Source organism: Tachyglossus aculeatus, chromosome 1 (genome assembly GCF_015852505.1).
Source record: "Tachyglossus aculeatus isolate mTacAcu1 chromosome 1, mTacAcu1.pri, whole genome shotgun sequence".
In the NCBI taxonomy this organism is placed as follows: Eukaryota; Metazoa; Chordata; class Mammalia; order Monotremata; family Tachyglossidae; genus Tachyglossus; species Tachyglossus aculeatus.
In genome coordinates this window covers 43684753-43702729 of record NC_052066.1, presented here as the reverse complement: position 1 = coordinate 43702729, position 17977 = coordinate 43684753, and the positions used below count along the sequence as shown (strand labels likewise).

General features: G+C 44.2%; 1 non-coding gene across 1 annotated transcript; it reads left to right on the top strand.

Annotated features, from left to right (window-relative positions):
* The first annotated feature begins 12781 nt into the window (after positions 1–12781).
* On the top strand, positions 12782–12919 carry LOC119935701. Its single transcript, XR_005453419.1, has one exon. It is a non-coding gene; the product is annotated as a small nucleolar RNA SNORA7 (small nucleolar RNA).
* Positions 12920–17977: the final 5058 nt, after the last annotated feature.

The window sequence follows — 17977 nt, the reverse complement described above, 5'->3', positions numbered from 1 at the left end:
ATTTTCATTTTATTTATACATTATACCCTTTTATTCTCCTCACTCAAAATCAAACTTATAATTCAGTGTGGGAATAGTGAATAGTGAATTAATTTAATTACAGATTTCCCAAATACCTTCTCTAGAAAAATGTTTACTTCTTGAACTACTCATACAGTCTCGACATCCTTAATTTACTTTTGCTCATTTTATTCTCTCTCAACTGAGCCCACATTTTGATTTAGATTCCCTTTCATGGGGTCTTCCTTGTTCACTTCTTCCCCATAGTGCACATTCTCATCATGTACCCTCCTCTTCCTCTTCCTTTTCCTCCTGATCCTCCATTCTCATTCATCTACTCCTTGCCTCTGACAGTCATCAACTTTCTCCATAGATCCTAAATCCGCACATTGTAATAATAATAATAATGATGGTTTTTGTTAAGCGTTTACTATGTGCCGAACACTGTTCTAAGTGTTGGGTTAGATACAAGGTTATCAGATTGTCCCAGTTGAGGCTCACAAGTCTTCATCCCCATTTTACAGACAAGGGAACTGAGGCCTAGAGAAGTGAAGTGACTTGCCCAAAGTCAGACAGCTGACAAGTGGCAGTGCCAGGATTAGAACCCACAACCTCTGACTCCCAAGCCCGAGCTCTCGGCACGAAGCCACTCCTTCTTATCTTTTTTTTTATAGCATTTGTTAAGTGCTTAGTATGTGCAAAGCACTGTTCTAAGCGCTGGGGAGGTTACAAGATGATCAGGTTGTCCCATGGGGGGCTCACAATCTTAATCCCCATTTTACAGATTAGGTAACTGAGGCGCAGAGAAGTAAAGTGACTTGCCCAAAGCCACACAGCTGACAAGTGGCGGAGCCCGGATTTGAACCCATGACCTCTGACTCCAAAGCCCATTCTCTTTCCACTGAGCCACGCTGCTTCTCATGGCTTATCTTGCCATGAGTAACCAAACTATTTTGCTCAGTCACATCAATAAATACAATTGAATGAATGAATGCCTAGATACTGTGTTATATTGTACTCTCCTGAGCACTTACTACAGTGCTCTGCACAGCGCTCAATAAATACGATCGATTGATTGACTAAAATGATTGACTATGGGCTAGAATGGCTTTTCCAGGCCTACTTTGGCACAAACCCGCAGTCAGTGGAGGTCTTGAGATCCAGATATTCTGAATCAATGGAATTTAGAGCACTGTACTAAACGTGTTGTAGAGTGCAATATAGCATAGTGGGTAGATATGTTCCTTGCCCACTAGTAGCTTACAGTCTAGAGGGGGATGACAGACATTAATATAAATAAATTAGGGTTATGTACATAAGTGCTGTGGGACTGAGGATGGGGTGAATACCGAGTGCTTAAAGGTCCAGATTTAAGTGCAGAGGTGATGCAGAAACCCAAGGGAGTAGGGGAAATGAGGGGTTAGTCGGGGAACGCCTCTTGGAGGAAATGTGTAAAATGGGGATTAAAACTGTGAGCCCCCGTGGGACAAGCTGTTCACCTTGTAACCCCCCCCAGCGCTTAGAACTGTGCTTTGCACATAGTAAGCGCTTAACAAATACCATCATTATTATTATTAAAGATCAAGTATGGCCTGTGACAGAGAACTACCTGAACTGAGAAGAGGCTCTCAATCACTCTGACCTATTTTTATGATCTGGAACCCGAACATTAAGTGCTGGGTTTTTTTTTTAAGAACCACCGTGGTGAACTTGTTGGATCTCAGAGGTGAAGCCTGACCAGATTTCACTACCCCAAGAGCCTTGGTTTGGGGTTTTTTTTAACCAAAGGAACCCTTCCACAACAATGCCTCCCACCATCATCATAATTACATTGTAAAGGAATCACCTTGAAATGACCTAAAGAGAAAAACAAGTATTTCCACCTCCAAATTAGTGAGAAGCAGAGTGAAAACGCATGGGCCTAGGAATCAGAAGACCTCGGTTCTGGAATTCCCACTACTGCTCCTCACCTCTGTGGTGAGCCCACACCAAGCTGCCTTACTAGTGACTGTTTGTGATCCCACGAACAATAACAAGGAAGAGACTTTGCAAAGGCACTGATAAGCTCTACCTGGGACAGGTGATTGCTAGCCTTTGGGGGCAGAGCATGGAGGGAGGTGAGGCCTTCTCCTCCTGTTCTAGTTGGTAGTGGTCCTAGACCAATTAATGACTGTCATGTAGAGCCACAGCTGCAACGCCTAAGGCAGATAAAGGGAGCACCTGGAAGTGGCATGGAGGCATACAGAGAAAGCATAGGCCTCACAGAGAAGCAAGTATTGAACCAGCAGGAGAGCAGCACTCAGAAGCAGAAAGAAGAGGCATTGGTGGAATGGGCTCCTTTGGCCACAGACTGGTATTGGACCTTTGGTGGAGTGAGTGTGTGTATGTGTCATCATCATCATCAGTCGTATTTATTGAATGCTTACTGTGTGCAGAGCACTGTACTAAGCGCTTGGGAAGTACAAGTTGGCAACACATAGAGACGGTCCCTACCCAACAGTGGGCTCACAGTCTAAAAGGGGGAGACAGAGAACAAAACCAAACATACTAACAAAATAAAATGAATAGAATAGATATGTACAAGTAAAATAAATAAATAAATAAATAGAGTAACAAATATGTACAAACATATATACATATATACAGGTGCTGTGTCACTTCCTTGCACATTGGTAAAATTAATGCAAAAACTTTTCACAGTAACCTTGGTGATCAGAAGTGCAGTCTGGACTCTACAACGTGTCACCGAGGCTCCCCCAGTCCAGGAAGGTCCTGGTTGGTTTGAGCCGGAGGCTAGCGACAACCTCCTGTAGCCCCAGAGAAGGCCATGTCCTGGCTGCGTGTTGGATTCAGTCCAAAAGTTAGCAATGTGAGGCCCTCCCAAAGTCCTACTTCTTCCCATCACTGTGGCCTAAGAGTGGTATTGGCAGCGGGAAACTGATCTCACGGTAGGTCGCAGTCGCAGCAGCAGCAAAATGACATCTGGCCTTGTGTATATGGCCTGAGTGTCATCGGAAAAACATGGGTTCTAATCCCAGCTCTACCACATGTCTGCTGTGTGACCTTGTTTGTTTGTTTTGTTTTATGGTATTTGTTAAGCACTTACCATGTTTTTTAAGTGCTGGGCAAGTCACTTAACTTCTTTGTGCCTCAGTTACTTCATCTGTAAAATAGGGATCGGTAGGAGGTAATCAGGTTGGACACAGTCTTTGTCCACGTGGGGTGTACAGTCTTCATCCCATTTTACAGGTGAGGTAAATGAGGCATAACAAAGTGACTGGCCCAAGGTCACACAGCTGAAAAGTGGCAGAGCCAAGATTAGAACCCAGGTCCTTCTGACTCCCAGGCCGGTGTTTTATCTGTTAGGCCACATGGCATCTCAGCTTTTGTGGAATTGTGGAATTTTTCCAAGTAACATTGCAACCATTCAGAAAATTGAAGCTCAGGTTGGCCCTGCCTTTCGAATCTTTACTTCAGTTATGTAAAGCAATGACTTAAAGAACTTTCTCCCTCAAAAATGTCCTTCACGATATCTTTAGTGGTCATTGTCAGGGCTCAGCAGTACATTTTTGTGTTGGAATAAATCTATCTTTAACTTTACGTTCTCCTTCTTTGATTTATTTCAATTTTCCTCATTTCTTTTGTTTCTTTGGGATTTAGATTACAAGCCCCACACTTGAGAAGTTAGAGATGATAACAAGAATATGGCCAGGGAATGTGTCTACCAACTCTGTTCTGTTGGACTCTCCCAAGTGCTTAGTACAGTGTTTTGTACACAGGAAGTGCTCAATAAATATCATTGATTAAATAATGAAAGTGGACAAAGAACAAGGAAGCATCTGAAGTTGAAGATAGAGTGTTTCACTGTAAATGCCATATTTCCAAAGAAAAATCTCCAACAAATTATTTCAGCTCAAAATTAGCTATCTCTTGGCAGAATTCATACATACGCCTTTGTTTTGGGGAGATTACCTTTAACAAATAAAAATATAAACAGCCAGCCAGATGTAACTTGCTGTTTTATAGCATCATTCTTCAATGAAATCTCATTTATCTGTATCAGTTTGTACATGGAAATTTGTTTTATTTTAATAGTATTTATTAAGCGCTTACTATGTGCAAAGCACTGTTCTAAGCACTGATAATGATGGCATTTATTAAGCACTTACTATGTGCAAAGCACTGTTCTAAGCGCTGGGGAGATTACAAGGTGATCAGGTTGTCCCACATGGGGCTCACAGTCTTAATCCCCATTTTACAGATGAGGTAACTGAGGCCCAGAGAAGTTAAGTGACTTGCCCAAAGTCACACACCTGGTTATTGGTGGAGTCGGGATTTGAACCCATGACCTCTGACTCCAAAGCCCGTGCTCTTTCTACCGAGCCACGCTGCTTTATTGAGCATTTAAACCTAACAAAGAAGCCTGTTTGATGACTCCTTTGTGCAAAGATTCGTTTTGTGATTTTGATATTTATTTCTTGATTTAATAACAGTAATTGTGATATTGAGATATTAAGCAGTCAGTATGTGTCAAGCACTGTACTAAGCATTGGGGTAGATGAAAGATAACCAGGTCCCACACGGGGCTCAAATGAAACCCCATTTTACAGTTGAGGAAATGAAGGCACAGAGAAGTTAAGCGACTTACCCAAGTTCACACAGCAAGTGAGTGAAGAGCCAGGATTAGAATCCAGGTCCTCTGACTCCCAGGCTCTTTCCAGTAGAGCATACTGCTTCCCGTATTTTGTGTTGATTTGACAGGACAGGAATGTGCTTAATTTTTAACTAGCCATGATACTTTCTCTGGTAAGCCGGCATGCCATCCCTGGACTAACCTTGCCCTAGCCATGGCACTTTGATAATAATAATAATAATTGGCATCTGTTAAGCACTTACTATGTGCAAAGCACTGTTCTAAGCGCTGGGGAGGATACAGGGTGATCAGGTTGTCCCTCATGGGGCTCACAGTCTTAATCCCCATTTTACAGATGAGGTAACTGAGGCACAGAGAAGTTAAGTGACTTGCCCAAGATCACACAGCATACATGTGGCGGAGTTGAGATATGAACCCATGACCTCTGACTCCAAAGCCCATGCTCTTTCCACTGAGCCATGCTGCTTGTGCACTACCCATTCCCGTGTTGGGTCTGTCTTCTAGACTGTGAGCCTGGTGAGGGCAGGGATTGTCTCTATTTGTTGCTGAATTGAACTTTCCAAGCGCTTAGTACAGTGCCCTGCACACAGTGAGCGCTCAATAAATACAATTGAATGAGTGAATGAATGACCGTAAGCCACACTTGGGACATGGACTGTTTTCAACCTGATTATCTCGTATACACCCCATTGTTTAGTACAGGGCCTGGCATGTAGTAAGCACTTAACAAAAACCATTTTTTTAAGAAGAATTTGAGAGAAAAGATGAGAGGTAGTTGAAGAGTGATGGAGCAAGTCAGATGTATGAGCTGGGATGGCCTAGATACTGCAGTTTGGTGTTGACAATGTCCAAATCTAGGCTATGGCCTTCTTGGCAAATGACAAACCCATGAACACAGCAAGACTATATCCCTAAATGACATTAGTATTGACTGAGCACTTACTAGACTGTGAGCCCGCTGTTGGGTAGGGACCGTCTCTATATGTTGCCAACTTGTACTTCCCAAGTGCTTAGTACAGTGCTCTGCACACAGTAAGTGCTCAATAAATACGATTGAATGAATGAATGCATGCAGAGCACTGTATTAAGCACTTGGAAAAGTACAATCCTAGTCTGCTACTTGCCTGTTTATATGACCTCGAGCATGTCCCCCTCGTCCCCCTCTCCATCCCCCCGTCTTACCTCCTTCCCTTCCCCACAGCACCTGTATATATGTATATATGTTTGTACATATTTATTACTCTATTTATTTTACTTGTACATATCTATTCTATTTATTTTATTTTGTTAATATGTTTGGTTTTGTTCTCTGTCTCCCCCTTCTAGACTGTGAGCTTAGTACAGTACTCTGCACACAGTAAGCGCTCAATAAGTACGATTGATTGATTGATTGATTTAAATTCTCTGTGCTTCCTCATCTGTAAAGTGGGGATTCAATCCCTATTCTCCCTCTCAGACTTTGAGCCCCATGAGGAACAGGGATGGTGTCTCACCTAACTTGCATCTCCCCAAGGACTCAATACAGTCTTTAGAACCTAGTAAGTGCTTTAAAAAATACAGTTATTCCTTCAATCTCTGCCACTGTGGAGATTGTAAGTATATTTGGAGAAGCAGCGTGGCTCGGTGGAAAGAGCACGGCTTTTGGAGTCAGAAGTCATGGGTTCAAATCCCAGCTCCGCCAATTGTCAGCTGTGTGACTTTGGGCAAGTCACGTAACTTCTCTGTGCCTCAGTTATCTTATCTGTAAAGTGGGGATCAAGACTGTGAGCCCCCCGTGGGACAACCTGATCACCTCCTAACCTCCCCAGTGCTTAGAACAGTGCTTTGCAAATAGTAAGTGCTTAGTGAATGCTATCAGTATTATTATTATTTTCCAGAGTTCTAAGCATGACATGGTGGGTTTCAGTCCAAGCACAGTGGAGTAGGATAAAGCAAGGAAAATAGACACACACAGACACACACACAGTGTATGCACACACATACACAGGCAGTGACAATACACAGACTTGTAGAATCATAAAGGCACATCCACACAAACTAATTCATTCATTCAATCGTATTTATTGAGCGCTTACTGTGTGCAGAGCAGTGTACTAAGCGCTTGGGAAGTACAAGTTGGCAACATATAGAGACGGTCCCTACCCAACTAATCAAGACAACATCCTCAGAGTGGGTCAAAGGACCGGAGCAGTGACACCTACAACGTGTGTCCCCCTGACCATTATGGTTGCTTTCTGCCTGTACTGTGTGTTTCCAACTTGGTTTCCCAGCCCAGAACACGCCATCGAGTTGGCAGAGATGGAAACTGTGGGGAACATCTGGTGACAACGGCAGAATAATAATAATAATGATAATAATGGCATTTATTAAATGCTTACTATGTGCAAAGCACTGTACTAAGCGCTGGGAAGGTTACAAGGTGATCAGGTTGTCTGTCCCCTGTGGGGCTCACAGTCTTCATTCCCATTTTACAGATGAGGTAACCGAGGCCCAGAGAAGTGAAGTGACTTGCCCGAAGTCACACAGCTGACAGTTGGTGGAGGCGGGATTCGAACTCATGACCTCTGACTCCAAAGCCCAAGCTCTTTCCACTGAGCCACGCTGCTTCTCTAAAAGGGAAGATAGCAGAGGAAGGTTTCGATCCTTCGACCTCTGGGTTATGGGCCCAGCACGCTTCCGCTGCGCCACACAGAAGTAGCTGCAGCAAGCATGGTGGCTGCATCAGATATTTTTCTGTGGCATCTAAGTGCTTATTATGTGCCAGGCACTGTACAAAGTGCTGGGGTAAATAAGCCAATCAAGTTGGACATGGTCTCAATCCTATATGGGGCTCACAGTCTTGATCCCCCATTTTAGATGAGGTGAGCGAAGCACAGAGAAGTTAACCGATTTGCCAAAGGCCACACAGAAGACAAGTGAGAAGCAGCGTGGCTCAGTGGAAAGAGCCCGGGCTTTGGAGTCAGAGGTCAGGGGTTCAAATCCCGGCTCCACCACTTGTCAGCTGTGTGACTTTGGGCAAGTCACTTAACTTCTCTGTGCCTCAGTTTCCTCATCTGTAAAATGGGGATTAAGACTGTGAGCCCCACATGGGACAACCATATCACCTTGCATCTCCCCAGCGCTTAGAACAGTGCTTTGCACAGAGTCAGCACTTAACAAATACCATCATTATTATTATTATTATTAAGTGGTAGAGCCAGGATTAGAATCCACGTCCTTCTGAGGACACCTAAGCCTGGTCCCTATCCACTAGGCCATATAATAATAAAAATAATAATAATAATGGCATTTGTTAAGCAATAAGCACTTAGTACAGTGCTCTGCACACAGTAAGCGCTCAATAAATACGATTAAATGAATGAATGAACTTACTATGTGTGAAGCACCGTTCTAAGTGCTGGGGAGGATACAAGGTGATCACATCCTACATAGGGCTCACAGTCTTAATCCCCATTTTACAGGTGAGGCTACTGAGGCTCAGAGAAGTTAAGTGCCTGGCCCAAGGTCACACGGCAGACATGTGGGGGTGCCAGGATTAGAACCCATGACCTCTGACTCCCAAGCCCTTGCTCTTTCCACTGAGCCCTGCTGCTTCTCAGATGTCATTTTGCTGCAGCTACCATTCATTCATTCAATCAATCGTATTTATTGAGCGCTTACTGTGTGCAGAGCACTGCTTGGGAAGTACAAGTTGGCAACACATAGAGATTCATTTATTCAGTCGTATTCATTGAGCGCTTACTGTGTGCAGAGCACTGTACTAAGCGCTTGGGAAGTACAAGTGGGCAACATATAGAGACGGTCCCTACCCAGCAACGGGCTCACACTGCAAACTCTCCAGCAATAAGTTGTTCCCTGTGGTCACTACCACACTTGGGCCACAACAATGGCCAGAAGCGGGACTTTAGGAGGCCTTCCCAGACTGAGCCCCTTCCTTCCTCTCCCCCTCGCCCCCCTCTCCATCCCCCCATCTTACCTCCTTCCCTTCCCCACAGCACCTGTATATATGTATATATGGTTGTACATATTTATTACTCTATTTATCTATTTATTTATTTATTTTACTTGTACATTTCTATCCTATTGATTTTATTTTGTTGGTATGTTTGGTTCTGTTCTCTGTCTCCCCCTTTTAGACTGTGAACCCACTGTTGGGTAGGGACTGTCTCTATGTGTTGCCAATTTGTACTTCCCAAGCGCTTAGTACAGTGCTCTGCACATAGTAAGCGCTCAATAAATACGATTGATTGATTGATTGATTTGGAGGAGCCTGATATTGCTATCTTTTGGACAGAATCCAATATGGAGCCAGGACTTATCCCTTCTTTGGCGCTAGAGGAGGTGGGAAGCGGTAGTGGGAATTCCAGGGACCGGCTCAACCGCTCCGGCACTTTACCTTCTATGTGCCAGTGAAACTTGGCTTCGCGGTGCCTTTGGCTTCCCAGAATTCTTGCCAATTCCAGGTTTCTGGATCTGAAAGTGTAACTTTTTCCTGTCTCCTCGCCAGCCTTCTGGCAGGTGGCAGTCCTGGCGGGGGCACGTTTCAGGACTTGGAGCTCTGATATGTCGGTCCCAGGGAGCTGGTGGTACAGCTGGCCGTGTTGGACTCAGGCCGCAGCAGATTCCTCTTACGAATGCCGGGATTCTCCCATGGGATATGGGGTGGAGGTACCCCAGGAAGATGCTGCATATACAGCTGGCGCAGATTGTGTTTAACAGACTATAGACATGTTAAGAAAATAAGCACAGGTTACCGAGTACAAGTTTGAATAGGTGTCTCTTGGGTTAGGAGGGAGGTTCAGTGAACTCTAATAATAATAATAATAATTGGCATTTGTTAAGCGCTTACTATGTGCAACGTAAGCGCTTAGTACAGTGTTCTGCACACAGTAAGCGCTCAGTAAATATGATTGATGATGAGGCGAAGCACTGTTCTAAGCGCTGGGGGGGAAACAGGGCGATCAGGTTGTCCCACGTGGGGCTCACAGTCTTAATCCCCATTTTACAGATGAGGTAATTGAGGCCCAGAGAAGTTAAGTGACTTGCCCAATAATAATTGGCATTTGTTAAGCGCTTACTATGTGCAAAGTAAGCGCTTAGTACAGTGCTCTGCACACAGTAAGCGCTCAATAAATATGATTGATGATGATGCAAAGCACTGTTCTAAGCGCTGGGGAGGAAACAGGGTGATCAGGTTGTCCCACGTGGGGCTCACAGTCTCACTCCCCATTTTACAGATGAGGTAACTGAGGCCCAGAGAAGTGAAGTGACTTGCCCAAGATCACACAGCAGACGTGGTGGAGTCAGCATTCGAACCCATTACTTCTGACTCCAAAGCACGTGCTCTTTCCACTGAGCCATGCTGCTTCTCTTGAAAGGTTTCTCTCTGGCTCTTTTTCCTCTGGACTTGTGTGTTCATCTTATTCTTACGTAGTCCACAGCTATCACTTGTGCATCCGATTTCTGTATTCAATTCTAGAATATTCAAGTACGATACTTGCTAACTGTAATCCAGAAGTAAGAGTCAATCAGTCAATTGTGTTTATTGAGTGCTTACTGCAGAGCGCTGTACTAAGTGCATGTGTGACTTTGGTCAAGTCACTTAACTTCTCTGTGCCTCAGTTACCTCATCTGTAAAATGGGGATGAAGACTGTGAGCCCCCTGAGGGACAACCTGATCACCTTGTAACCTCCCCAGTGCTTAGAACAGTGCTTTGCTCATAGTAAGCGCTTAATAAATGTCATCATCATCATGGGAGAGTAGGTGAGTACAATATAACAGTAAACAGACACATTCCCTGCCCACAGAAAATTTACAGTCTAAAGGAATTCATACCTTCTCTCCAACTTTTTAGGTGGCTTCTCCAATTTAGAATATTTCATTTTTAGGACGGGCAGTCATCTCTTAGAGGACAGGGAGTACATCCATCAACTCTGGTGCATAGTCCTCTTGCAAGTGCTCAGTACAGTGCTCTGAGCATAATAAGCGCTCACTAAGTGTCATTAACAATGCAATAATAACACAATTTTTTTTGTAGAGTGTTGAGGAAGGAAAGGGCTAACACTGAGAAGTCCCTGAAAATGGAGGCCCATTTCTAAGGAAACCTGTTCCCCACATCACAGTAGGATTGTGTGTCAAGAGCAAAGGGTTTCTGGCCTTGTGGAGTTGCTGGCGCCAATGGGAAATTGACTAGAAGCCCTGCTGGGCTACGGAAGCTGTGGCCTTAGTGGAAAGTGGCTTGGGAGTCAGAGATCATGAGTTCTAATTCCGCTCCGCCATTTATCAGCTGTGTGACTTTGGGCAAGTCACTTAACTTTTCTGTGCCTGTTACCTTATCTGCAAAATGGGGATTAAGACTGTGAGCCCCACGTGGGACAACCTGATAACCTCATATCTATCCCAGTGCTTAGAACAGTGCTGGGCACATAGTAAGCTCTTAATAAATACCATCATTAGTTAACTAATTATTAGCTGACCTGGGCCCTGGCCAGAGCAACCAGACATGCACAGTGGCAAAGATGATTATTTTTATGTAGAGAAACTCATTCAAATGGCCATGCCAAGGATATGTAAATTGCCAGTATGTAGTAATCCTGCTTAGTGGATGGTATGGAAGAAGCAAGTGAGCAGCATTATCCTCCCTCCCGGTGATGCTGACGCCAACCACATGAACTAAAACGTGAGCCCAAGAATATATCAGGTGCTCATTTGCTCTAGACCTTAAGCTCACTGTGGGCAGGGAATGTGTCTGTTCTCTTGTACTCTCCCAAGCGCTTAGTACAATGAGCTCTGCACACAGTAAGTGTTCAATAAATGATTGGCTGATGTTCCACCATTTGCTTCTGGAATCTGTGCACTACAGGAACTGGATGCCAGACTCCTGGCTGTCTCTTAGTTTTGGGATAAGGGCCCATGGTGGATCCAGCCAAAAAACTCATCTTTATTCCCATAATAGGCCACTTGCTGTCAGATAACTGCTAATATGGGGAACTGGGAAAGGAGTAGCCTGCTTCCCTGGCTATCAGAGTGCTTTTACCATAAGATTTTAATTTTATCTTTGCTTTTTTTGTTGGCTCATCTCCAAAATACTCAACAGGTCTTACATTATCTTGGATATGAATTCAAAATACATATTAAATTCTCAGGTTATGTTTTTCCTCCACTTAAACCAGTAAGTGATAGCCAGATCATTTTCATTTGTCCTAATTTAGACAAATATTTTCTAAAAAGCACATTCTATTCACTTCTCATCTCCAAATACCCCAAATATTCTAAAGGAGCCATGCTTGATTTTCCCTAAACTGTAGTCTTCCACCCTATTCTTTCAGTCAGTCAGTTATTTCTTTTCATTAAGGCTTACTAAAAGCAGAGCACTTTACTAGGAGAAGCAGTGTGGCTCAGTGGAAAGAGTGCGGGCTTTGGAGTCAGAGGTCATGGGTTTGAATCCTGGCTCAGCCACTTATCAGCAGTGTGACCTTGGGCAAGTCACTTAACTTCTCTGTGCCTGTTACCTCATCTGTAAAATGGGGATTAAGACTGTGAGCCCCACGTGGGACAACCTGATCATCTTGTATCCCCCCAGTGCTTAAAACAGTGCTTTGCACATAGTAAGCGCTTAACAAATGCAACCATTATTATTATTATTACTAAACACTAGGGAGAGCACAATAAAACAACATGACTGTTGCGTCCCCTTCACACAAAGAGCTTACAGTCTAGAGGGGGACAGAGATATTAATATAAATACAATTACAGATGTGTATATAAGTGCTGTGTGGCTGAGAAAGGGGATCAATAAAGGGAGTAAATCAGGGAAACACAGTAGGGAGTAGGAGAAGAGGAAATGAGGGCTTAGGGAGGGAAGGCCTCCTGGAGAAGGTGTCTTTGAAGGTGGGGAGAGTAATTGTCTATCTATCTACCTATCTGTCTATTATAGCTACTCCCCCTAGGACTCCCATGAAGGTGAGGTTTTGAAGCTCTCATTGAGCTGGTAGTTCATGTCACCAGAGCAGATAAATTTCCCTAGGGAGTGTGTGTGGATCGACAACAGAAAATGAAATTGTGATAATGAAGAGGAGGATAATTAAAGCATTTATTCAATATTTACTATGTGCTAAGTCTTAGGAGCCCTCTCAGAGTCGCACCTGGAGAGTTTCCAGTACTCTACCAGTCTCGATTATGGGAGGGAGAGTCAAGCAGAAACATACCTATTCCATTCTTAACTTGGATAGTGGCTAGCGAGTGGAAGGCAAACTGGTACAAGTCAAAACTCACCCTTGCTGGGCAGCAGCGGCACGGGAGGGAGTCGAGGGTGGAGACTCAAGTTCACTACACGAAGGAGGCAATGGGTAAGCCACTTCCGTATTTCTACCAAGAAAACTCTGTGGTGTCGCTATGGGTTGAAAGTGACTCACCGGCATACGACAAGTCTTAGGATAGATACAAGGGTATCCAATAAGGCACCATCCCTGCAATCATGAGACTCACAATCTCTCATCCCCATTTAATAGATTAGGGAACTGAGGTCCCAGAGAGAGGAAATGACATACCCAATGTCATAGAGAAGAGCCATGACAAAACTGAGACTAGAAATGCCCTCCCTCCCCACATCCGCCAAGCTAACTGTCTTCCTCCCTTCAAAGCCCTACTGAGAGCTCACGTCCTCCAAGAGGCCTTTCCAGACTGAGACCTCTTTTTCCCCTCTTCCTCCCCACCCCCCCCCCCCCCGGCCCTACCTCCTTCCCCTCCTCACATCACTTGTATATATACTTGTACAGATTCATAACTCTATTTTACTTGTACATATTTACTATTCTATTGATTTTGTTAATGATGTGCATATAGCTTTAATTCTATTTGTTCTGACGACTTTGACACCCGTCTACATGTTTTGTTGTCTGTCTCCCCCTTCTAGACCGTGAGCCCGTTGTTGGGTAGGGACCGTCTCTATATGTTGCCAAGTTGTACTTCCCAAGCGCTTAGTACAGTGCTCTGCACACACTAAGTGCTCAATAAATACGATTGAATATTGAATGAATGAACTGGGATTTCCCAACTCCCAGACCTGTGGTCTTTCCACTAGGGTAATCAGGAAATGGACAAGTCAACCTAATGACAGAATTTCAGTTTAGGACTAGGACCATAATGAGTGTTTCATGCCCTAGTTTTAGCCCTCCCTCCCTGTGATGTCATATGGTCATTGCCCAGGGTCAGCCTGAAGGCAGTGAATTAATTGATTGTGTTTTTGGTTAAGCGCTTTGTGCCCTGCACTGGATGACGCACAAGATAATCGGGTTAGACACAGTCCTTGTCCCTCACTCTTAATTCAATCATATTTGAGCGCTTACTGTATGCAGACCACTGTATTAAGTGCTTGGGAAGTACAAGTTGGCAACATATAGAGACAGTCCCTACCCAACAACGGGCTCACAGTCTAGAAGGGGGAGACAGACAACAGAACCAAACATGTGGACAGGTGTCAAGTCATCAGAATAAATAGAAATAAAGCTAGATGCACATCATTAACAAAATAAATAGAATCGTAAATATGTTCAAGTAAAATAGAGTAATAAATCTGTACAAACATATATACAGGTGCTGTGGGGAGAGGATCACATGGGGATCACAATCTAATGGGGAGGGAGAGCAGGTAATCCCTGTTTTACTGATAAGGAAATTGTGGCGCAGAGATGTGAGTGACTTCTTCAAGCTCACACAACCAACAAGTGGCAGAACTGGGATTAGAATCCACCTCCTCTGGCTCTGAGGCCTAAACTCTTTCCACTAGGCCACACTGCTTCTCTAAAGGAAAATGAGGGAACACAATATTGGCAGGTGGTTTGAAGTGGTCACTTGCATCCATCTGATTCCTCAACTGTACATACCCTTTAAAGCAAAGGGATTAGGAATTCCTCTTCCCAAGACTGATCATGATAACCTCTGGACTCACCCCTGGAGATCTATAAGGCAATAATTAATAATAATAATGATAATATTTATTAAGTGCTTACTATGTGCAAAGCCCTGTTAATTAATTAATTAATAATGGCATTTATCAAGCACTTACTATGTGCAAAGCACTGTTCTAAGCACTGGGGAGGTTACAAGGTGATCAGGTTGTCCCACAGGGGGCTCACAGTCCCACCCCCACTCCACAGATGAGGGAACTGAGGCCCAGAGAAGCAAAGTGATTTGCCCAAAGTCACACAGCTGACAAGTGGCAGAGGCCAGATTTGAACCCATGACCTCTGACACCAAAGCCCAGGCTCTTTCCATTGAGCCATGCTGCTTCTGTCATGGGCTGGTGCTGGAAATCTGGGTGTGGTCTTACTTCGCGATTAACAGCAGCCTCACCATCATGGAGTTTTCCCTCGTCCTCATTTAGTAACAGGGTTGCAGGATTGAGAGTTGTGCAGCATGTATAGGCTAGCTGGACCTGGTCACAAGGTCATGGGTTCCAATCCTGGCTCTGCCACCTGTCCACTATGTAGCCCTAGGCAAACCACCTCACCTCTCCGGGCCTCAGTTACCCCATCGCCTTCTGTTCTAAGCACTGGGGAGGTTATAAGGTGATCAGGTTGCCCCACAGGGGGCTCACAGTCTTAATCCCCATTTTACAGATGAAGTAACTGAGGCCCAGAGAAGTTAAGTGACTTCTCTGGGCCTATGCATTCCCAACTCTATGTAAGCATTTACTACTGCGAAGCAGTGTGGTCTAGTGGATAGAGCATGGGTTTGGGAGTCAGAAAACCCTGGTTCCAATCCTGGCTCTGCCACTTGTCTGCTGTGTGGCCTTGGGCAAGTCACTTAATTTCTCTGTGCCTGTTACCTCATCTGTAAAATTAAGACTGTGAGTCCCATGTGCAACATGGACTATGTCCTACCTGATTAGCTTTTATCTAAGCCTGCATTTAGTACATTGCCTGATGACAAATTCTGTAAAAAAGGGATTGAGTCCATAACAAATATCGAATAGTGACTTATACAATAAAACTTCATTTCTGCAGCCTAACAAAGAATCTTCAAAACACATTAACATCAAAATTGTTTGGCACCACCCATTTTGATCCTGTCTTCCCATATACTTTTGCTGCTTCCACGCGCTGAAACTAAGAGAAAATTAGCATCTATACAAAATTAAGTGACTTGCCCAAGGTGACACAGCAGGCAGGTGGAAGAACTGGGATCTGAACCCAGGTCCTCTGACTCCCAGGCATGTGTTTTGCAAAAACACAGTTCTGCAAAATCCTTGATGGCAGCCCCAGTGCTTACTTCAGTGCTTGGCACATCATAAGCACTTAAATTTCACCATTATCTGGCCTGTTCCTTTTCAAAATGCAAGGGTTTAGGGAAGTCAAGAAACACCCGAAATAAAGCAAGTCTCAGATTCCATCCGAAGGTGATTGACAATCTGCTCAGAAAGCTGATTTTCTCAGACTGTGAGGCCCCTGTGAGACAGGGACTGTGTCCAACCTAATCAGCTGGTACCTAACCCAGCACTTAGAACAGTGTTTGACACATATAGTAAGCACTTAACAAATACCACAAAAAGAAGCCACCGACTTCCAATCATGCTGCCAAAACTCAATGCTGTTCCCTCACCCAGTGAATCACAAATCCAATGCTCCAACCAGGTATAAAGCTACACTCCACAGGGAAATTAACAGAGGGCTGATAAAGGTTTTCGGCTGGACTGCCAAGGGACAGAGATAGAGTCTACATTATGGATGGTAAACAGAAGTGGGACTTGGTTAGGATTTTTATGCATGTGATAGCCCAGTCCCCTTCACTTGGCAGATCTCTAGGCAAACCTAGCCAACCATCTGTTTAAAAACCTGCTGCATCTTCCCATTCATTAGCCATTTAATCTGTTCTTGGCAGGACTGAAAGTAAATGGAGGTAACTGACTGTGAAATGTGTGTCACCAAAGCTCCTGACTGAGGTAGACACTCAGACGGTACATCGGGAAGATGGTAGGAATCGAAAGGGGAGCCTTTGATTTGGTCACACATTTCTCTGTTCTATTAATAAGGTTTGAGCAATCCTGTGGTGGGAGACACTCTTCAGAAGGACTGAAGTCACAGAGATCTGGCCCCAACCCTGGAGGAGGTTCTCCTGTAAATGAAAGCCATACTGTTACCTTTCAGGCTATTTATACTGATGGCTTTTCCATGTCTTTGTGAGTTTAGGGAGATCTTACTTTTCATTTGTTAGTAGGTAAGAACCATGCATTGCAGCATAAACTCTAGTTGGGTTCAAAGTCTCACTTTATCTTGGGGAATTGATAGCTAGGAGGAGGAGGAGAAACCCTGGGGAAGACCCTGGGTGGTTAATTTGTCGGTGGACCCAGAATACAATGAAAAGACTTCATAGTCAAACAACTGGAAGTGGTGAGACCCAGTAGAGAGATCTGGGCCTGTGAATCAGAGGCCCTGGGTTGTAATTCCGACTCTGCCACTTGTCTGCTGTGTGACCTGGAGCAAGTCACTTCACTTCTCTGAGCCTCTGTTCCCTCATTGTAAAAATTCAATACCTGTTATTATTATTAATAATAATGATATGTGTTAAGCACTTACTATGTGCCAAGCACTGTTCTAAGCTGATACAAGGTAATCAGGTTGTCCCACATGGAGCTCACAGACTTAATCCCCATTTTAATAATAATGATGGTATTTGTTAAGCGTTTACTGTGTGCGAAGCACTGTTCTAAGCGCTGGGGGGGATACAAGGTGATCAAGTTGTCCCATGTGGGGCTCACAATCTTAATCCCCATTTTACAGAGGAAGTAACTGAGGCACAGAGAATTTAAATGACTTGCCCAAAGTCACACAGCTGATAAGTGGCAGAGCTGGAATTAGAACCCATGACCTCTGACTCCCAAGCCCAGGCTCTTTCCACTAAGCCATGCTGCTACTTAGACTGTGGGGCAGGGGTAGTCTTGCATTTACCCAAGTTCTTAGTATAGTGCTTGGCACACAATAAGTGCTTAACAAATTACACCATTATAATAATAACAATAGTGGTATTTGTTAAGCGCTTACTATGTGCAAAGCACTGTTCTAAGCACTGCGGGGATACAAGGTGATCAGGTTGTCCCATGTGGGGCCCACAGTCTTAATCCCCGTTTTACAGATGAGGGAACTGAGGCACAGAGAAGTTAAGTGACTTGCCCAAAGTCACACAGCTGACAATTGGCATGAACCCATGACCTCTGACTCCAAAGCCTGTTGATTTGACTCCAAATCAAAACGTTGCTGAGAAAACCCACAATTATTTGCAGCAGGACTTCATTTGAATACTCCAGAAGCCAATCAGCCACACTT